This window comes from Vulpes vulpes, chromosome 2 (genome assembly GCF_048418805.1).
Source record: "Vulpes vulpes isolate BD-2025 chromosome 2, VulVul3, whole genome shotgun sequence".
Classification (NCBI taxonomy): Eukaryota; Metazoa; Chordata; class Mammalia; order Carnivora; family Canidae; genus Vulpes; species Vulpes vulpes.
The window spans coordinates 76,544,553-76,566,359 of NC_132781.1; the positions used below are offsets into that span (position 1 = coordinate 76,544,553).

The window sequence follows — 21,807 nt, forward strand, 5'->3', positions numbered from 1 at the left end:
ATGGGGCGGCGGGGCGGCCAGCTCCTCCGGGGAACCCCCGCCCTCCCGGCGCCCGGCCCGCAGTCGGAGCGGGCGGCCGCCGCCCGGGGGCCGGTTCCGTGAGGGGTCGGGTTCCGGGGCTGCGGGCGGCGGGGCGCCCCGCTGTGCCCGCTGCCCCCGCTGTCCCCGCCGTGCCCGCTGCGGCGGGGCGCCCCGGGCCTCTGCGCCCGCCCGGTCCCGGCGCTCCGGCCCCCGGCGGGTCCTTCCTGCACGCAGCGCCGCGGAGCTGAGGACGCTCCGGCGTGTTTCCGCGGCGGGTAGAGGTCCCGTTGGTGACGCGGAGCCCCCGAAACATCCACGCGTCCGCCTCTGACCTGGCGCATCCGACAGCTCGGATCAGGTGGTCGTTGCCTCGCTCTGGGGATGCCACGCAGGAGGAGGACTTTAGGGCTTACCAGTCTTTAAAAAAAAAAAATAATAATAATAAAAATCCGATGTTTTCTTTTACAGTGAAAGCAGAGCACAAGAAGAAAGTTTTGCAGTCCTTGGTGATATGACTATTACGCTGATCCCCCAAATCAAAGAAAAGGTAACTTCACTTATTGCATTCTAACTGGTGGCTTTTGTTTTTTGTAGTAAGAGTGTTTTGGGTTTTTTTTTTGTTTTGGTTTTGTTTTGTTTGGTTTTGTGTTTTGCGCCTTCTTCACCTGCTTCACAAAACAAACGTCCGGAAAAGGATAAAACTTAGCGAATGAGTTGCTTTTTTGAAAGTCATCCCTTGGGACACCTCAGATCTGGTTTTTTGTTTTTGTTTTTATTTGTTTTGTGTTTTGCGCCTTCTTCACCTGCTTCACGAAACAAACGTGCCGTAAAGGATAAAACTTAGCTAATGAGTTGCTTTTTTGAACGTCATCCCTTGGGACACCTCAAATCTGGTTTGTATTTTAAGATCTTGGGGGGCGCGGGGGGCAAGAGAGGCAAAGGAAACTAACTCAGGTAGTTATGTAGTTGGAAGGACAAGATGTCATTAAAGGTTAGGCAGGAGAAGGCAGATGAATGTTGTGGTGGAGCTAGTCTCGATCAGCCACGAGAAGAATGAGGAAGCTGTTTGTGCACTGGCATGGAGAGCTCTCTCCAAAATATGTTATAAAGTGGGGGGGGGGAGGGGGGAAGCAACTCCAACAAGGTGTAGGACAGTGTGAATAATGTGCTACTTTATGTGTAAAGATGTGGGGGAGGAATAAGAATATGAACTTGCGTTTGCTCTTCAATCATAAACTCTGGGAGGATACTGGGGAAGTAGTACCAGTGGGAGAGAGGGAGAAACTGTAGTGTCGATGAAGGGGGGTGGGAAGTGAGATGTATACTGCATGTGTCTTGGTATTCAAAAATTTTTGTGATGATGTAACAGATTCATAAACTAGGTTAAACAAAAATCCTCTTCAAAATGACTTGCTCTGTGGGTTTTGTCTGTTTGCCTGTCTCTGTTCCATTACTTGTGTTGATTTGGGCCATTTTCAGTATGATTTCTCTTACTGTTTTTTAGAAAAATGACATTGAAAGTTTAGAATAAGCTTGGCTCTTTCTCCTTTAATTTTTAAGATGCTAAATGTCACCGACTAACTCCTGCAGACGCTTAGTTGTATTTTGTTTTGCTTAAATATATAATGGCATTGTTTACATGGGGCATTATGGCTGGATTATGCAGTTTTCAAAGGATGGTTTTGTGTCCCCTTCCTCTTTTTTCAGGAGTCATAGTCATATGAAATTTTGCTTTTCTTAACCACAGAGTTGTGATAATTGGAGAATATGAACACTCCATTACAGTGATAATAGACCTGATTGTCTAGTAGTTTGCTTTTCAGACTGGGAAACTTTTTTCTCTTAAAGAAATCACGTATGAACCTCAATGAAAATTTGTAAAGATAGTTCTTATGAAAAATTAAAGTTGAGATGCAGTGTCCTTCTATTGGTGCAATAATGTGAAAAACTTTTTATGATTTATGGATTGCTGTAAATTTTTTTTTTTTTTTTAAAGCTCTGCCAGCCTAACCTTTTTAATTAGGTTAAAATTGGAAAAGGGCTTTGTTAGAGTGGATATAATTTTGAGGGTAGGGTACTGAAACTCCCTCTGGTGGCTAATACCGTATAATCAAAGTAGTGAACCTTGAGTAGTGGGTGACAATTGCTTTGGGCATTTTTGTTACCAGTATTCCTTTTTATTTTGCAGGATAGGATAATTGCATTATTTCTGTTTGATCTGTAGGTCTGTAGTAGCCAAGCTTCTGAAAAATGGCATTTATTTTTCATTTGAATACCGTGTGGGTTTATTAATCCATTTTAAAAATAGAATCATATTTCAGAATTTTACTTAATATTATTTTTAAGATTATAGAAGTAAATTGATGCTGATGAAAGATGAAAACAACACAATTTGTATCTAAGTGAAAACTTCCTTTGCATACCTAGACTTTTATTTCACATCCCTCCCCAGAGATAACTGCTGTTAACACTGTTGTATAACCACCTAGATCTTCTGTGTGTTTATAAACATGACTTTTTCATACCGAAAATTGAATTATCTCTTCTGTCCGTTTGCCTCTGCTGTGGGCTCTTTTACTACCAACAGGGCAGGGAGACAACTTGGAGTATTTCAGAAAGTTTAACATATGGTTTACTCCTTAGAACATACTCTTTTCACTTGTGAGGGGCCAGTCGGCCTGGAGTGCATTTACAACTGGCAGTTAGATCATACTGGTGTGAGCTTTCTCTGGTGTAGGTTGGATTCAGCTGAAAGAGTTGGATTCCTTGGATTCTAGGGTTTTCTTTGGGCTTTGACCTGGTCAGTAGTTCACAGGTTAAACTTTTTCTCCTGTTCTTGCAGACCACTAGGAACTCCTTAGATTACATGATGAGTTTCTTCGGGTCTTCTGAAGTGAGTGTAGGCAGACTCTTAAATAAGAGACGCTGATTGTCTTGAATGAAATCTAGCCTGTGAAGGGGAAAGGAGGAGAAGAGGCTTTTTGGTCTGATTTGTGCTTAGCCTGACAGCAGACATGTCGCCTGACAGGCAATATGCACACCTCCACCCACCTCCTATCACCCCCTGCAAGAGAATACTACTTTTCTAATAATCCTTTTCAGGTGAAAGAGTGCAGAAAGTTAAGAGGATTAACCAAAACTAAATCTTTACTCAGCTATGTGAGACACATAGATGAAGTACCATCGACCCTGCCCTCTATGGGTTTGGAACCAAGTGTAATTAAAAGAGCACATATAAAAAAAAAAAAAAAAAAAAAGAGCACATATATAATGATTATTACACAAGATAGGAAACGATCAATTCCAGAAGAAAAATATACGTAAGGTTTATATAAGGATGAGACTGTTTCCAGCCTTTTATTTTTACAGGATGGGGTTTGGAGAAATAATTTATATTCAACCTTTTAAATAGTTAAGAAAGGATAGAGCAAACTTAGAAAGCTCCAGTTTTAGCCTTCAATGAATAAGGAAGTAAGGAGTTTAGTTGCATTGTTATAGCAGACGTTTATAAGACTAATTGATACTTGCTTTTTTTTTTTTTAATAGTAATACACAGGAAAGAGCCATTTGATGTTTAGCTTGATAATTATGATACAGCCTACTTTAGATTTCAGGATTGTTAGGAATATTAGGAAATTTAATTCTGTCAGTTGTTATCTACCATCTGATATGTCAGGCAGTGTCAGTATTAAAACTAAATTCTTTTTTCCTTTCCTGAAAGCACATATTTAATGTGTTCTTCCCCCACAGTTTTACTTCTTGTGCTGTGTCAATTAAAATACATGTTGGCTGCAAATATCTTAAACAATGAAAACAATGAAAGCAAACAACATTGTGAAAAATCGAAGTTCTATATTACACCAAAATTGCCTTTTATTGTTTTGTGTGTTTCCGTCCAATTCTTTGCAGATGCATAAATTTCTTCTTATAAGGCATTGTACCAGTAAAGATTGCATTTTCCCTTTTACCAAGTCTAACATGCTAGATGAAGTTGTATGAATTACTTTTAGAATAAAGTGTCAGAGTGATTTATTTCTTACTAATTGACTATAATTACTGTAATGGCATTTATATTTATAGGTTGCTTTTCAACCGTTTGTCAGTCTGTTAGTGTAACTTCTGTGAATTAGATGGATAGTGTACAGCTCTGTTAGTGTAACTTCTATGAATTAGATGGATAAAAGATTCCTGTTTTTCTCCATGTTTTTGGTTATGCAAATTTTAAATTACCTAAACCCATCCTCATAAGTGTAGTGTTGTCTTTTTTTATTAATGTGTTTTAGGTGTGTATTTCACAGAGATGTAATTCTGCTATTTTAAGTTTTAGACTAAGTCAACAGAAATCACTTGTAAAAAAATTTTTTTTTATTTTATTATTTATTCTTAAAAAATACACAGAGAAGAGAGGCAGACGGAGAAGCAGGCTCCATGCAGGGAGCCCAATGTGGGACTCGACCCTGGGACTCCAGGATCACACCCTGGGCTGAAGGCAGTGCTAAACTGCTGAGCCACTGGGCTGCCTATAAAAAAAATCTTTATGAATTGCCTTTGACCTGTGGTATACTGCTTAGGATGTGACTTACCTTTATTTTTCAGAAACATTTTAATTTCTACATTTATGAGGTCAAATAGTAATACAGAAATTCCCACTTTTTCAGAGTTCACATTTAATCAGGTACTTAAATTTTTAATTCTCAACTAGAATAGTGGAAAACAAAAATACAGGTTAGTTCATGTTAAGGGGTTTTGTATTTAAAGACAAAACAAAACAAATGACAGATGGGGCTTTTACTAGTAAAGACTAAACCATATCCCTAGTTAAGAATTTGTTATTTGCATTAAAATATGACTTTAACGTAAATAATACCTTTGTCTCTTTCTTAATCTCTTTCTCCTAGTTATAAAAATAGCACATCCCTAACAGAAAATTTGGGAAACACAAAAAAGCATGAGTTAAATTTTTAATGTATCGTTGGAAATCCCACCACAAAGAAGTGCCATTATTAACCTTCTGGAATATCTTCCAGCATTTTGTTTAGCCATTATATTAATATATGTGTACTTAGTAGAGGCTTAATGATGTTTACAAAATGGGCTCATAATGCACCTACTGTAGTGCAAATTATTCTATTCACTTACCAATAAATCGTGAACATCTTAATGTCAGATTTTTCTACAACGTTATTTTTAATGGTTGTAGACTACTCTTTTTGTGTGATAATTTACTAACTGATCTTTTTCAGTTGGACATTTAAGTTACTAATTTTTAAAATAATAGTGTCACTTTTGAATTAGAATTTAAGTAGACTAATATTGAATTTGTATTACTACCCAGATTAAACTGAGCTTTTGTGCTTTGTGTTGAAAAAATACAGCATAAGTATATAATAAATTATTTAATAATGATCCATAATAAAGTGAACCCAAGATTTTTATAATGTTATTTTATTCCTAAAGTATGTTTTGCTTTGAATTGTATTAATCTAACTTTGCATTTTATGAGCGTAAATCTTTTGAATAACAGTATTCTAGAATAGGCTTTCTAAGTAGGGTGGGGAAGTAGTCTGTACACATTAAAATGAAGTTCAACAGAGAGGTTTTTTTGATTGCTCCAAAACACTTCCTTAAAAGGAAAATCTAAATACCAAGAAAGAATCCTTCATCACCCCCAAATTGACATTAGCTTTATATAGGATTTCTGTGACATTTTATTCTACTCCTAGGTATATCTGTATCTTCCAGTTTAAGTTGGGGGATAAACTAAGTTAAATTACTTTTAAGAGAAAATAGGTGAGCTCTTACTTAAAGTTCAATTTTTAGTATGTCTTCTCTGGTCTATTTTTGGAAGTTTCTCAGGTTTGATGAATATACTTTTGATAGTGACTCCTTTTTACTTTTTTCTCTAGCATGAGTAGAAGTTTTTAGTTTTATTTTCTCAGTGATGTGACCAGATAATTAAAATATCTGGTTTTATTCTAAGTAAAGCTTGTTTATTGCCTGAAACTTAATGACAAAGACAGCACTACTTTAACAAGGCCTTAATGACTTACATTGATAGCGTGGCGTGATGATCACGAGAGCAAGGTTCTAGAGCTAGCCTGCTTGGGGCATTCAGATCCTGGCTTTACTGCTAGATGGCTGTAGGACCTTGGACAAATGTTACCTCAATTTCTCATTTATAAAAGGAAGATAATACTAGTTTATAATGTGATTTGAAGATTAAATGAGACAACACATGGAAATTACTTAGAACAAAGAGCATTATATTACATAGTTAAGTGGTCAATAAATGTTAGTGGTTATTCCGGTTTTGTTATTTTCAAAGTGTATACCAGACAAGGCTCTTACCCCCTCCACCCCCCCACTCCCAATTGAAATATATTTAAAGAAGTTGCTTAGAGTTTAGTTTTTTGTTTTGTTTTGTTTTTAAAGATTTTATTTATTTATGAGAGACACAGGAAGAGAGGCAGGGGGAAAAGCAGGCTCCTTGCAGGGAGCCTGACAAGGGACTAGATCCCAGGTCTCCAGGAACACACCCTGGGCTGAAGGCGGCGCTAAACTGCTGAGCCACCCAGGCTGCCCTTAGAGTTTAGTTTTTATGTAGAGTTTGGAGTGCTTCTCTTTTTATGTGACTTAGAATAATAAAGTTACTAGAACATATTTCCAAGATGCATGGTATTTTCTATTTCTTTGAAGTCCTTTGTCAAGTTTTGATTCATGAAAACTGGTAACTGGTTTTCTTCTGTGTTGAAACTTAGATTTTAGTTGAGGTAATATTAGGAAAAGTTATTTAGGAAACTCACAGATTAAAATGAAAAATGTTAGTACTTAAATTTTGTTTTACAACTTTATAATACAATAGAAATATCAAAGATTTTTATTAGGAGCAAGAAGTGAAGTGAGCAAACCATTAGTGGGAAAATCTGTTTCCAACTCTTACCTGATAATTTTTGTCTCCATCAGAAATGGTGATAATATAATAATGTATTTATAATTATAAAGATTTCTTAGTTTCAAGATTAGACTTTTATTGCATGAAGTAAGTTTATATTAACTTCTTTTTAGACTTGATCATTCTTTTTCTGTAAGTCTGTAATCTTGTTGGAACTGATCATTAAAATTTGTAAACTAATTTTTCTTTTGAAATAAAATTTGTAAACTAATTTTTTCTTTTGAAAAGTGTTGTGGTTTTTGTAAAAATGAGTCTTGTTCCTTAGAAAAGAATTAAGTGCCAAAAATTACAAAGAAAATCTATGATGAAAAAAACCACCTAAAATCTCAGGGATGAGCCCAATTAAAAACTTTTTTTTTCCAGTATTTTCTGAGGCATTTGTGTGTGTGTGTGTTGCAATTTTATAGTAAGTGGAATATTTGTAGTTCTGTAAACTTTTTTTTATGTGTACTGGATGTCTTTGTGAATAAATACAGATTATCATTATTTTAATCAAGTGTTAGTCTTTTACTTTGAGTATTTAGTTAATTCTTTTTTTTCTAAGTTTGCTACTACCATCAACTTTGACTTCTTTGAATCATCTGCTTTGCATTCCTTTTTATCTCTCTGTTTTGCTTTCTTTTGAGTTAATAAGTTATTTTTATTCTGTTTTTCCTACTATTTGGTTGTGAGTTATATATTCTTATATTTTTAGTGGTTGTTCCAGAGATTATAACTAGTATACTTAATATTATAGTACAAATGACTGCTTCTACCATTCTGCAATAATGCGAGTTTAATTTTTAACTCCTCCTCCAACCTTTTTGTATTATTATTGTTCTATAATTTGTGCAGATTTTAAACTCCATATTTTAGACAGCCAATTTTTGTTAATACTTACTCTTTCTAGGTTTCTTCCTTCCTGTCTTTGTGTGCTTCTTTCTGGGATCATTTTCCTTTTGTTTGAATAGCTTCCTTTAGTATATTTAATACTAATCTACCTACAATGATTTTTTTTTTGAGATAGTCTTAATTTCACATTCTTTTTTGAAGATTTTTTTTTTTTTTTTTTTACTGAATATAGAAATCTAAGTTGGTAGTTATTTTTTTTCTTTATTAAAAAATGTTTTGTTGTCTTCTGGCTTTTTATTGAAGTCCACTTCTAGTCTTATTGAAAGTAATTATTACCTTATAATCTTGCTGATAATCTTTTATTTTTCTTTGACTACTTTTAAGACTTTCTCTTTTTAGTATTTTAGCTTTTTGACTATGATGTGTTGAGGTGTGGTTTTCTTTGTGTTTTGCTTTATGTTCATTCAGCTATTTGAATTAGTAGTTTGATGTCTTTTAATTTGAGGATATTCTGTTATTCCTCTTCAAATATTGCTTCTGTTTCCTTCCCTCTTTTTCAGATTCTCATTTAGACATGATATAAGTCAATGATAATGTTCCACACATCTCTTAAAATTCTTCTCAGTGTTTCACTTGATATCTTCTGTTCACCCTTCTTCCATTAGTAAAACTAGTTTCTCTTTTGTTGAAACTGATTTATTGTATTCTTAATTTTACATTGTAATTTTGAGTGTTAGAACAATTTAATTCTATTTTATAGATTTCTAATACTTGAGTTCTCTTGAATATACTGATTAGTTGTTTAAATGTTTGTTGATTCCAATATCTGCATCATCTGCTCTGCTTATAGGATTTGTTTTTCTGTTGGTTATTGGTTGTGTGGTTGTATGTTTCCAGCTCTTCATATGCATGCTGAGTTTCTGAAGGAACTTGTCCATTTCATCTATGTTGTAGAATTTGTTGGTAATCTTATTATCTTTTAAATACAGAACCTACAGTTCTGTATTTAAAATTTATAAGATTTTATATATTTTTTATATATATTAAAATTTATATATTTAAGATTTATAGTTAAATCTGCAATCTGTAGAGATTCAGTATCATTTTTGACTTGGGTAATCTGTATCTTTTTTTCACTTGATCAGTCTGGCTAGAGATTTATTAATTTTATTAAGGTTCTCAAAGAAACTGCTTTAGGTTTAGCCAATTTTCTCGGTTTGTTTATTTCCTACCTCTGTTCTGAACTTTATTATTTTCTTTAACTTTTTAGTTAAAGTTTAGTTTTTTAGTTTTAGTTTGTTTTCTGTTTCCAGTTTCTTCGGGTACAAGCTGAGGTCATCGATTCCCTGTCTGCATTCCTCCCCTGTCCATCCCCAGGTGTGGTATAAACTTCCCTCTAAATATTGCTTACAAATTTTATATATATATATATTTTTTCCATTTTCATTCAGCTCAAAATAGTCTCTGATCTGCTGTTTGTTTTTTTTTTAAAGATTTTATTTATTTATTCTTGAGAGATAGAAGGAGAGACAGAGCCAGAGACACAGGCAGAGGGAGGAGCAGGCTCCATGCACCGGGAGCCCGACGTGGGATTCGATCCCGGGTCTCCAGGATCGCGCCCCGGGCCAAAGGCAGGCGCCAAACCGATGTGCCACCCAGGGATCCCCTGATCTGCTTTTTGATGTCATCTTTGACCAATAAATTATTTAGAAGGGTGTTAGTTTTTAGATATTTGAGGATTTTTCAGAATTTAACTTAAAAACTTTCTGTTTTTAAGTTAGTTTCATTGTGATGAGAGGACATACTTTATTTTTTTAAAAGATTATTTATTTATTTATTCATGAGAGACACAGAGAGAGGCAGAGACACAGAGGGAGAAGCAGCCTCCATGCAGGGAGCCCGACGTGGGACTCAATCCCAGGTCTCCAGGATCATGCCCTGGGCGAAAGGCAGGCGCTAAACCACTGAGCCACCCAGGGATCCGAGAGGACATACTTTATATGACTTGGAACTTTTAGTTATATTGAGATTCGTTTTATGGCTCAGTTAGTCTATCTTGGTCAATGTTCCATGTGCATTTGAAAATGAATATATATCCTGCTGTTACTGGCTGATGTTATATAAATGTCAATTAGGTCAAGTTGGTTGATTTATAAGTTTTTCTTGAATGCCAGACATTGTGATTAAAAACAAAATAAACATTACTGAGTATGTTTTGTCAGGCAGAGTTCACTTTTTCTCCTAGGCAGGTAGAGTAGGGAGCCAGTCATCTTAATTTATATGGAGGCTAGGTTGCTATTTTAGTAATTTGATGATACTCTTCTTCTTATTTGCCTGTTTTGTACAGTGTGGACTTCCAGGACTTTCACTTCAAAGCCTGGTGGTCTTTGTCCTCTTAGCAGTGCCAAAGGTGGGAAATTTCACTTTGCTTTTCAGTTTTTCAGTTAACTATTTAGTCTTTTTACTCTATATAGTTTTAAAATTAAGCTGATGTCCTGGCAGAGATAGTAGCTTTGATCTTAAAAGTCCCTGCAGTCTTCCAGTTTTGTTACTCCAGCCCTTGTGTGAACACCAAAAGCTCTTTTGAGTTCTCGATCCTTTAGCATCAGTGTTCTGCACAGAAATTTGTTTTCAGCCTCCAGCCCATTCTCATAATCAGGAAATACCCAGATTCTCTTGTTTTCCATCTTTCCACATCTTCTTGTCCTCCATCTTTCCACATCTTCTGCCTTATAAGAATAGGATTTTTGTAACTTATTTAGCTTTTCTAGTTCTCAGCAAGAATATTGGCCTGCTGTAAGCTATTCTATCTTACCTGGATGTGGACAACTTATTTTTTAAAGCTACACAGAATACTTAATTTTCATGAGCTATTTTGTGTTAAGTATTTTATTTTATTTTATTTTTTTAAGATTTTATTTATTCATGAGAGACACACACACACACACACACACACACACACACAGAGAGAGAGAGAGAGAGAGAGAGGCAGGCAGAAACACAGGCAGAGGGAGAAGCAGGCTCCACTCAGGGAGCCTGATGTGGGACTCGACCCCGGGTCTCCAGAATCACAGCCCGGGCTGCAGGCGGCGCTAAACCACTGCGCCACCCGGGCTGCCCCTTGTGTTAAGTATTTTATTATAAGGTAGTTGGATTTTAGTTTCTGACCTAGGTTACTCCTTAAAACTCAGCTTTATTTATATATGTTAAAATTCACTCAATGTTAAGTATACACGTGATTGAGTTTTCACAGATGCATTCTTGTACCTATCACCACAATCAAGATACAGAAAATTCTTATCCTGAAAAATTCTCTCTCCCCTGGCAACCACTAATCTGTTTTCTATTGATATAGTTTTGCCTTTTCTGCAAATGTGATATAAAAGGAATCATACTATATGTTGTCTTCTGGGTCTGGCCTGCATTTATTATAATGCTTTTGATAATTCTTTGTCAATAGTTTATTTCTTTTTATGGCTGAATACTATTTCATTTTATGGAATATGAAATAATTTTTTTATAATTATCAGTTGGTGGACATTTGAATTGCTTCCAACTTCTGGCCTTGATGAACAAAACTGCTAAACATTTTGGACATGGGTTTTCACCTGGGCAGACATCTAGGAATGGAATTGCTGGGTTGCATGTTTAGCTTTATAAGATACCATCAAACTTTTCTCAGATGGCTGTATACTTACATCCTCCTCAGAAATGTATGAATTTCCATTGCTACATTTTTGTCAACACTTGGTATTGTCACTGTCTTAAGTTCCAGCCATTTTAGTGGTTGTGTAATTGTATATCTCATTGTGGTTTCAATTTGCATTTTTCTTTTTTTTTTTTTTTTAAAGATTTTATTTATTTATTCACGAGAGATAGGGAGGCAGAGACACAGGCAGAAGGAGAAGCAGGCTTCCTGTGGGGAACATGATGCGGGACTTGATCTTGGGACCTCGGGATCATGCCCTGAGCCAGAGGCAGATGTTCAACTACTGAGAGACCCAGGTGTCCCTCAATTAGCATTTTTCTAATGACTAATGATATTGAGCATGTTTTCATGTGCTTATTGGTCATTCCTATATTTTGTGAAGTGTCTGCTCAAATATTTTGACCATTTAGAAAAATGGGTTCCTTATGGAGACCTAAAAGATTGTTTTTCTCTAATATATTCTGATATGAAGTCCTTATCAGATGTTAGAATTGTGAAAGTTCCCTCCCAATCTGTGCTTTCCTTTATTTTCTTAATGGTGTCTTTGAAAAGTCTTAAATTTTGATGAAATACAATATATCAGTTCTTTTATGCTTTAAGTTTTTTGTCTTCAAGAAATATTTATCTACCTCTAGAGATTTTTCTCATGTTTCTTACAGGAGTTTTATAGTTTTAGCTTTTGTGTTTAAGTCTACGGTTCATTGTGATATATTGACTCTATAGATCAATTTAGAAAGAAATGACATCTTACTACTGAGTGTTTTGATCCACAAACACAGTATAATCTCTCCATTCATTTAGGCCTGTAGTTTCTCTCAGCATTGCTTTTATAGTTTTTTAATATCCTCTTAGTAGTGTACTTTATCTTGCTCATTCAGCAAGCCTTATTGAGCATCTAGTGTGTGCCAGATACCATTCTAGTTGCTGGTGTTACAGCAGTTGAACAAAGTAGGCAAAAAGTCCTGCCCTTGAGGAGCTTAATATTCCAACTGGAGGAAGCTAGATGAGAAACCAGTAAGTATATTAGATGGTCATTAGTACTATTGGAGAAAAACCCATCAGGCTGTAGGGGGTTGTAGTATATGAATGTGAGGGAGGTAGGACAGGGTTTACAATTTTAAATAGGGTGAACAGAGAAGTCTTCATTGAGAAGTCTGTATTTGAGCAGCCCTTAGTCTGCTACATACATGAATAATGAAACAACTAACAATTTCAGAAGGAAAAGGGGAAAGAATGGGGTAGCTTAAGTAGGTGTGCTAAGTATGCTAATTAACCCCTGTGAAATAACTAGGAGTCGATAGCACTTAGAATCAATAAATGTAGTCATAGAAGTATACCTTACGGTAGAGAGGTAAACAGTAAGAAAGATAATGTGGTTGGTTGAAATCTAGGATGAGAAAGGGAGGAAGAAAAATAAAGACATTGTATCATATCTCATAGTAGAGAACTAAAAGGTAATGTGAAGAAATAGAGGACTAAGTTTGTTTTACGTGAGTAGAATTTTAAAGATGTAGCTTTGTGCAGTGGCAGTATCGTAGCCAATGAGGTTTATCCAAGGTACGGTTATTGCTAATTGATTATAAAGATGTCCATTAGTATAATAATCGAAACCTTGTTAAAAGTAACAGGCATTCTGTAAAATATAAAGAGGGTGAAATTAAGCAACACAAAGATGAGTACTCTGAATTTAACATTTATTTTATGATGAAGTACTAAATATCTGTAAAAATCATAATTTAAAACATTAATATTCAAAAGGCAAAAAACATACCAGAGATTTATTCACAAAAACCATAAATGGTAGACAGACCATAGTGTATAAAATGAACAAAACCTTAAGGCAATAGAACACCTAAATACCCCAATTACTAAGCAGAATTTGATGGACAAACTGAATTCTACCTTGAAAACAGACACAGTACCTTCTTCTCAAGCGCCTATTGAACATATACAAAACTTGATTATAATACTAGATTATAAAGAAAACCTTAATACATGCCAAAATATAGGAGTAATATAGAGGTGCCAATCTATTATGGTAGCTAGTAGCTACATCTAGCAATTAACATGTAATAAAAGTTAAATTCAGCATTTACTCTCACATGCCTCAATAGGATTGGTTGATTTTGGAATGAGGAGAAAAGAATGCAGATTGAAGATAATATAAGTGAACTAAATCGTTCTCTTTCATAACACGGAGTCAATAGATGTAATTTTGATGTTAATAATAAAGACAGGGTTGTTATCTATAATTATGAAGATAAATATAAAAATAAGTGAAGTACAAAAAATAGGTGAAAGTGATTGTTCTTTTGTAGCAGTTAGGCAGGCTGCCTTCCCATTTTTTTTTTTTTAATTTTTATTTATTTTTGATAGTCACAGAGAGAGAGAGAGGCAGAGACATAGGCAGAGGGAGAAGCAGGCTCCTTGCACCGGGAGCCCGACGTGGGATTCGATCCCAGGTCTCCAGGATCGCGCCCTGGGCCAAAGGCAGGCGCCAAACCGCTGTGCCACCCAGGGATCCCTGCCTTCCCATTATAAGCCTTTTTGTACTTTTTTTTTTTTTAAACCATGTATATGTATTACATCAATAATATGTAAGTTTTAAGAAACTGGTAGGATAAATAAAAACACCCTAAAAACTGTCTTGTACAATAGTTTCTTTTCCAATAAATAATAAGTATGATTTCATTTCTTTGTATAAAGTGAAAAACACTCTAGTTCTCTCAAGATTTAATTACAGTTTATACTGAAAGTATAAATTTGGGGGGGGCATCAGTAACCTAGTTGTCTCTTCTGGTCATGAAGATAGCAAATAGTTCTGTGATGGGCATATACTGCTTATCTTTACTTGACAAAAATACTTAATTTTGATTTCAGTAGTCAATAAAAGATTGAGAACACTTTAAGATTTTAATTTAAATACATTAAATTTATTTAACAACAAAAGCACATTTAAGTGGGTCAGGAAATAAAAGTCAAAATGTGTACTCATAGCCTTTAAAGGTTTATGAAATATTTCAAGGCATTTTCTCTTTTGGAATTTCTAGGAATATTTTGAATATAGGAATGACATCTTTAATAAGGACATAAGACAAATAATTAGAAATTTTTACTAGTATAAAGAAAATATTGGTTACTATTTAAGGTACCACTTTGTAGAACATAATTTATTCAAAACTGTAGTTACATTTTTTCAAAATATATTATTACCTCTTTTCTATAAAGTCACTATTAGGAAATATAGGTAAGGTCAGGGTGAAAAATAAAATAAGTTTTGCCCTGTAATCTGAGAATATTACTTGAAAACATTTAGGCATACTAAATCAAGACAGTGTCACTTGTTGAATGGATACAGTATTTGTTTCCCAGATAGACTGGCTATGCTAGTTTTTAGAACTTGACACTCTGAAATTACCAATATACTGTAGTTTGACATTCAAGTAAGCTTTACATATAAATAAGAAAATTAAACATATTGGGATTAAGTATAAACACTTAGCTTGGAGGAGTAGCATTACACAGCAAATTCTCAAAAATCAAAAAATAAATAGAAACCATTAAAATAAACAGAAATCCTAGAGTTAAAGAATATAGTGATTGAACTGAAGATTCCCATAGATTCAACAGTAGATTTCACCAAGGAGAAAAAAGAATTAGAAGAAGACCAAAGGTCATTTAATATGTAATCAGAGCAATAGTAAAAGGGAATGAAAAAGAGTGAAGAATGCCCATGAAATGTTCATGAGATGCTATTAAGCTATGTGTTATTGAAATCCTGGAGGAAGAGAGGAAGAAAGGAACACAATGCTAATTTTTAAAGGAATAATGGCTAAGTACTTCCCAAATCTAGGGAGAGATTTGGCCATCTAAGTTCATGAAACGAATAGGTCCTCCCAAATTTCAAACCAAAATCTTCTCCAAGACATTGTACTAAGACTGTCTACAGTCAAACATAAAATTTAGAAGCATCAAGGGGGGAAAAATTGCTCCCATATAAGGGAGCCCCTGTAAGGTTATCAGCAGATTTCTCAGCAGAAACTTTGAGCCAGGTGAAAGTGGGATGATCTATTCAGTCCCAAAAGGAAAAGCCTGCCAACCAGGAAAATTCTACCAGAAAAATTGTCCAAGATTGTAGGAGAGCTAAAGACTTTCCCAAATAGACAAAAAGTTGAGAGTGTCACCACTAGACCTGACGTATAAGAAGTGCTGAGAGTTCTTCAAGCTGAAATGAAAAGATGCTACTTAGTAATGTAAAACCTTATAAAATTACAGAACATGTTGGTAAAGGTAAGTATAAAATCAAATTCAGAGTATTCTTTACAATATAATGTGATAATCATTTAACTAGTGATATAAAGGTTTAGTTAGAAGGCAAAATTATTAAAAACCATAGCTGCAGTAGTTTATAAGGACACATATAAAAAGTAAATTCAGTATCAAAAACAAAATATGGGAGAGGGGCATGAAAGAATGGAGTGTTTTTTTTTAACTTTTTATAGTTTTTTAATTTTTACATTTTTTAATTTAAATTCAGTTTGCCACCATATAATACCCAGTGCTCATCCTATCAAGTGCCCTCCTCAGTACCTGTCACCCAGTTACCCTATTCCCCCCACCCACCTCCCCTTCCTTTGTTTACGAGAGGAGTCTCTCATGGTTAGTCTCCCTCTCCAATTTTTCCCATTCATTTCCCCTCCTTTCCCTTATAATTCCTTTCACTATTTCTTATATTCCACGTTTGAGTGAAGCCATATGATGATTGTCCTCCGATTGACTTATTTCACTCAGCATAATACCCTCCAGTTCCATCCACGTTGAAGCAAATGGTGGGTATTTATCTCTTCTAATGGCTGAATAATATTCTATTGTGTATAAATTGTATGTACATATATATATATGTGTGTGTGTCTGTGTATATATATGCATGCCACATATTCTTTTTTTTTTTTTTTTTTTTAAATTTTTTTATTTATTTATGATAGTCATACAGAGAGAAAGAGAGAGGCAGAGACACAGGCAGAGGGAGAAGCAGGCTCCATGCGCCGGGAGCCCGATGTGGGATTCGATCCCGGGTCTCCAGGATCGCGCCCTGGGCCAAAGGCAGGCGCCAAACCGCTGCGCCACCCAGGGATCCCTATCCATTCATCTGTTGAAGGACATTGTGGCTCCTTTCACAGTTTGGCTGTTATGGACATTGCAGCAAGTTCTTGCAAGATACATCTATGGAGGCAAGGGAAACAAAAGCAAAAATGAACTATTGGGACTTAAGATAAAGAGCTTCTGCATGGCAAAATAGTCAACACAACTAAAAGACAACCTACAGAATGGGAGAAGATATTTGCAAATTAGATAATTAGATAAAGGGCTAGTATCCAATATCCAAGATCTATAAAGAATTTACCAAATTCAACACCCAAGAAACAAAGAATCCAATCATGAAATGGGAGAAGGCATGAACAGAAGTTGCTCCAGAAAGACCTACACATGGCCAACAAGCACTGAAAAACTGCTCTGCATCACTTGCCATCAGGGAAATACAAATCAAAACCACAGTGAGATACCACCTCACACCAATGAGAATGGCTTAAATTAACAAGACAGGAAACAACAAATGTTGGAGAGGATGTTGAGAAAGGGGAACCCTTTTGCACTGTTGGTCGGAATGCAAACTGGTACAGCCACTTTGGAAAACAGTGTAGAGGTTCCTCAAGAAGTTAAAAATAGAGCTACCCTATGATCCAGCAGTTGTACTACTGGGTATTTACCGCAAAGATACTGATGTAGTGAAATGCCGGGATACTTGCATCCCGATGTTCATAGCAGCAATGTCCACAAAAGAATGGAGTTTTTGAATGTGATCAAAGTTGTTAGCTTAGTAACAGTCTCTTATAAGATATTTTATGTAAGCCTTGTGGCAACCACAGAGCAAAACCTGCAGTACATTCACAGAAGATAGAGAAGGGAATCAAAACGTAGTACTACAGAAAATTAGTTCACAAAGACCACAAAAGTGGAAGAAAGGAATGAGGGGACTACATGAAATAAAACAGTAAGATGGCATTAGTAAGTTTTTACCTATCAGTAATTATATTAATGCAAATGGGTTAAATTTTCCAATCAAAAGTCCTAGAGTGGCTGACTGGATTAAAAAACAAGAACCAGGGATCCCTGGGTGGCGCAACGGTTTGGCGCCTGCCTTTGGCCCAGGGCGCGATCCTGGAGACCTGGGATCGAATCCCACGTCGGGCTCCCGGTGCATGGAGCCTCCTTCTCCCTCTGCCTGTGTCTCTGACTCTCTCTCTCTCTCTCTGTGTGACTATCATAAATAAATAAAAATTAAAAAAAAAATTAAAAAAAAAAAAAAAACAAAAAAAAAACAAGAACCAGATCGGAGGGGCAAGATGGCGGCAGAGTAGGGTCTCCAGGTCACCTGTCCTCAACAAATTACCTAGAAAACCATCCAATCATCCTGAAAATCTACGAATTCGGCCTGAGATTTAAAGAGAGACCAGCCGGAACGCTACAGTGAGAAGAGTTCACGCTTCTATCAGGTAGGAAGACGGGGAAAAAGAAATAAAGACACAAAAGGCCTCCAAGGGGGAGGGGCCCCGGGAGGAGCCGGGCTGAGGCCGGGGCGAGTGTCCCCAGGACAGGAGAGCCCCGTCCCGGAGGAGCAGGAGCTGCACCAACCTTCCCCGCGGAAAGGGGCTCCCCGGGAATTGGAGCAGGATCCCCAGAAAGGCGGGGATGCCCTCGGGCTCCCTGGGACAGTAACAGAGGAACCGCGCCCCGGGAGATGCGCCGAGCTCCCTAAGGGCTGCAGCGCTCGGCGGGACCCGGAGCAGCTCGGAGGGGCTCGGGCGGCGGCTCCGCGGAGGGGGCTGCGGGGCTCCGGGAACAGCTCAGCGGCGGCGGCTCGGGCGGAGGAAGAAGCTCCGCGGAGGGGGCTGCACGGCTCCGGGAACAGCTTGGAGGGGCTCGGGCGGCGGCTCCGCGGAGGGGGCTGCAGGGCTCCGGGAACATCTCGGAGGGGCTCGGGCGGCGGCTGCGCGGCTCCGGGAGCAGCTCGGTGGCGGCGGCTCGGGCGGAGGAAGAAGCTCCGCGGAGGGGGCTGCACGGCTCCGGGAACAGCTTGGAGGGGCTCGGGCGGCGGCTCCGCGGAGGGGGCTGCAGGGCTCCGGGAACATCTCGGAGGGGCTCGGGCGGCGGCTCCGCGGAGGGGGCTGCGTGGCTCCGGGAGCAGCTCGGCGGCGGCGGCTCGGGCGGAGGAAGAAGCTCCGCGGAGGGGGTGGGGCGGCTCCGGGAACAGCTCGGAGGGGCTCGGGCGGCGGCTCCAGGAACAGCTCGGAGGGGCTTGGGCGGCGGCTCCACGGAGGGGGCTGCACCGCCGGGAGCGCGAATCCAACAGCGCAGGCTGCGGAGCACAGGGCGCCGGGACACAGCCCAGGATCCGGCCTCCCCCCGGGACAGGCAGAGGCCGGGAGGGCCCAGGACAGCGAGGACGCTCCTGCCCCGAGCTGAGCAGATCAGCGGCCCCGCCCGGGAGCCCCCAGGCCCTGCAGACGGAGAGCCCCGGAGCTACTGCGGGAGCTGACTCCAGGGTCCCAGAGCTGCCCCCGCCACTGTGGCTTCCTCCCGGGGCCTCACGGGGTGAACAACCCCCACTGAGCCCTGCACCAGCCAGGGGCAGAGCAGCTCCCCCAAGTGCTAACACCTGAGAATCAGCACAGCAGGCCCCTCCCCCAGAAGACCAAGGAGACGGACCAGTTCCAGGGGAAGTCAAGGGACTTAAAGTATACAGAATCGGAAGATACTCCCCCGTGGTTTTTTTGTTTTGTTTTTTTTTTTTTGTTTTTTTTTTTTTGTTTTTGTTTTGTTTTGTGCTTTTTTTTTTCTTTCTTTCTTCTTGATTTCTGATTGCTTCCCCCACCCAACCCCCCCTTTTTTTTCTTTTTTCTCCTTTCTTTTTCTTTCTCTTTTTCTTCTCTTTTTCCCCTTTTTTTTTCTTCTTCCTCTTTTTTCTTTTTCTCTTTTCTTTCCTTCTCTCTCTTTTTCTCCGTTTCCCAATACAACTTGTTTTTGGCCACTCTGCACTGAGCAAAATGACTAGAAGGAAAACCTCACCTCAAAAAAAAGAATCAGAAGCAGCCCTCTCTCCCACAGAGTTACAAAATCTGGATTACAATTCAATGTCAGAAAGCCAATTCAGAAGCACTATTATACAGCTACTGGTGGCTCTAGAAAAAACCATAAAGGACTCAAGAGACTTCATGACTGCAGAATTTAGATCCAATCAGGCAGAAATTAAAAATCAATTAAATGAGATACAATCCAAACTAGAAGTCCTAACGACGAGGCTTGACGAGGTGGAAGAACGAGTGAGTGACATAGAAGACAAGTTGATGGCAAAGAGGGAAACTGAGGAAAAAAGAGACAGGCAATTAAAAGACCATGAGGATAGATTAAGGGAAATAAATGACAGCCTGAGGAAGAAAAACCTACGTTTAATTGGGGTTCCCGAGGGCGCCGAAAGGGCCAGAGGGCCAGAATATGTATTTGAACAAATCCTAGCTGAAAACTTTCCGAATCTGGGAAGGGAAACAGGCATTCAGATCCAGGAAATAGAGAGATCCCCCCCTAAAATCAGCAAAACCCGATCAACACCTCGACATTTAATAGTGAAGCTTGCAAATTCCAAAGGTAAGGAGAAGATCCTTAAAGCAGCAAGAGAAAAAAAGTCCCTGACTTTTATGGGGAGGAATATTAGGGTAACAGCAGACCTCTCCACAGAGACCTGGCAGGCCAGAAAGGGCTGGCAGGATATATTCAGGGTCCTAAATGAGAAGAACATGCAACCAAGAATACTCTATCCAGCAAGGCTCTCATTCAAAATGGAAGGAGAGATAAAGAGCTTCCAAGACAGGCAGGAACTGAAAGAATATGTAACCTCCAAACGAGCTCTGCAAGAAATTTTAAGGGGGACTCTTAAAATTCCCCTTTAAGAAGAAGTTCAGTGGAACAATCCACAAAAACAAGGACTGAATAGATATGATGACACTAAACTCATATCTATCAATAGTAACTCTGAACGTGAACGGGCTTAATGACCCCATCAAAAGGCGCAGGGTTTCAGACTGGATAAAAAAGCAGGACCCATCTATTTGCTGTCTACAAGAGACTCATTTTAGACAGAAGGACACGTACAACCTGAAAATAAAAGGTTGGAGAACCATTTACCATTCAAATGGTCCTCAAAAGAAAGCAGGGGTAGCCATCCTTATATCAGATAAATTAAAATTTACCCTGAAGACTATAGTGAGAGATGAAGAGGGACACTATCTCATACTCAAAGGATCTATCCAACAAGAGGACTTAACAATCCTCAATATATATGCCCCGAATGTGGGAGCTGCCAAATATTTAAACCAATTAATAACCAAACTGAAGAAATACTTTGATAATAATACACTTATACTTGGTGATTTCAATCTAGCTCTTTCTATACTAGATAGGTCTTCTAAGCACAACATATCCAAAGAAACGAGAGCTTTAAATGATACACTGGACCAGATGGATTTCACAGATATCTACAGAACTTTACATCCAAACTCAACTGAATACACATTCTTCCCAAGTGCACATGGAACTTTCTCCAGAATAGACCACATACTGGGTCACAAATCGGGTCTGAACCGATACCAAAAGATCGGGATAGTCCCCTGTATATTCTCAGACCATAATGCCTTGAAATTAGAACTGAATCACAACAAGAAGTTTGGAAGGACCACAAACACATGGAGGTTAAGGACCATCCTGCTAAAAGATGAAAAGGTCAACCAGGAAATTAAGGAAGAATTGAGAAGATTCATGGAAACTAATGAGAATGAAGATACAACCGTTCAAAATCTTTGGGACGCAGCAAAAGCAGTCCTGAGGGGGGAAATACATCGCAATACAAGCATCCATTCAAAAACTGGAAAGAACTCAAATTCAAAAGCTCACCTTACGCATAAAGGAACTAGAGAAAAAGCAACAAATGGACCCCACCCCCAGCAGAAGAAGACAGTTAATTAAAATTCGAGCAGAACTCAATGATATCGAGACCAAAAGAACTGTGGAACAGATCAACAGAACCAGGAGTTGGTTCTTTGAAAGAATTAATAAGATAGATAAACCATTAGCGAACCTTATTAAAAAGAAGAGAGAGAAGACTCAAATTAATAAAATCATGAATGAGAAAGGAGAGATCACTACCAACACCAAGGAAATACAAACGATTCTAAAAACATAT

The 21,807-nt window shown here is 38.1% G+C and overlaps 1 protein-coding gene and 1 pseudogene across 31 annotated transcripts in view; both read left to right on the plus strand.

Moving 5' to 3' along the window:
- The window catches only part of CLOCK (clock circadian regulator), a 142,411-nt gene that overhangs the window by 864 nt on the left and 119,740 nt on the right, over nucleotides 1-21,807 (plus strand). For 30 of the 31 annotated variants that reach the window (XM_072748956.1, XM_072748957.1, XM_072748955.1 and 27 more), the window contains exon 2: nucleotides 490-568. The gene's annotated coding sequence lies outside the window, so the exon portion shown is untranslated. Of the gene's footprint in view, nucleotides 1-245; nucleotides 380-489; nucleotides 569-21,807 lie in introns of those variants that run through there. The other variant, XM_026003595.2, reaches the window with a different exon arrangement.
- Nucleotides 13,026-13,135, plus strand: LOC112923723 (U4 spliceosomal RNA; annotated as a pseudogene).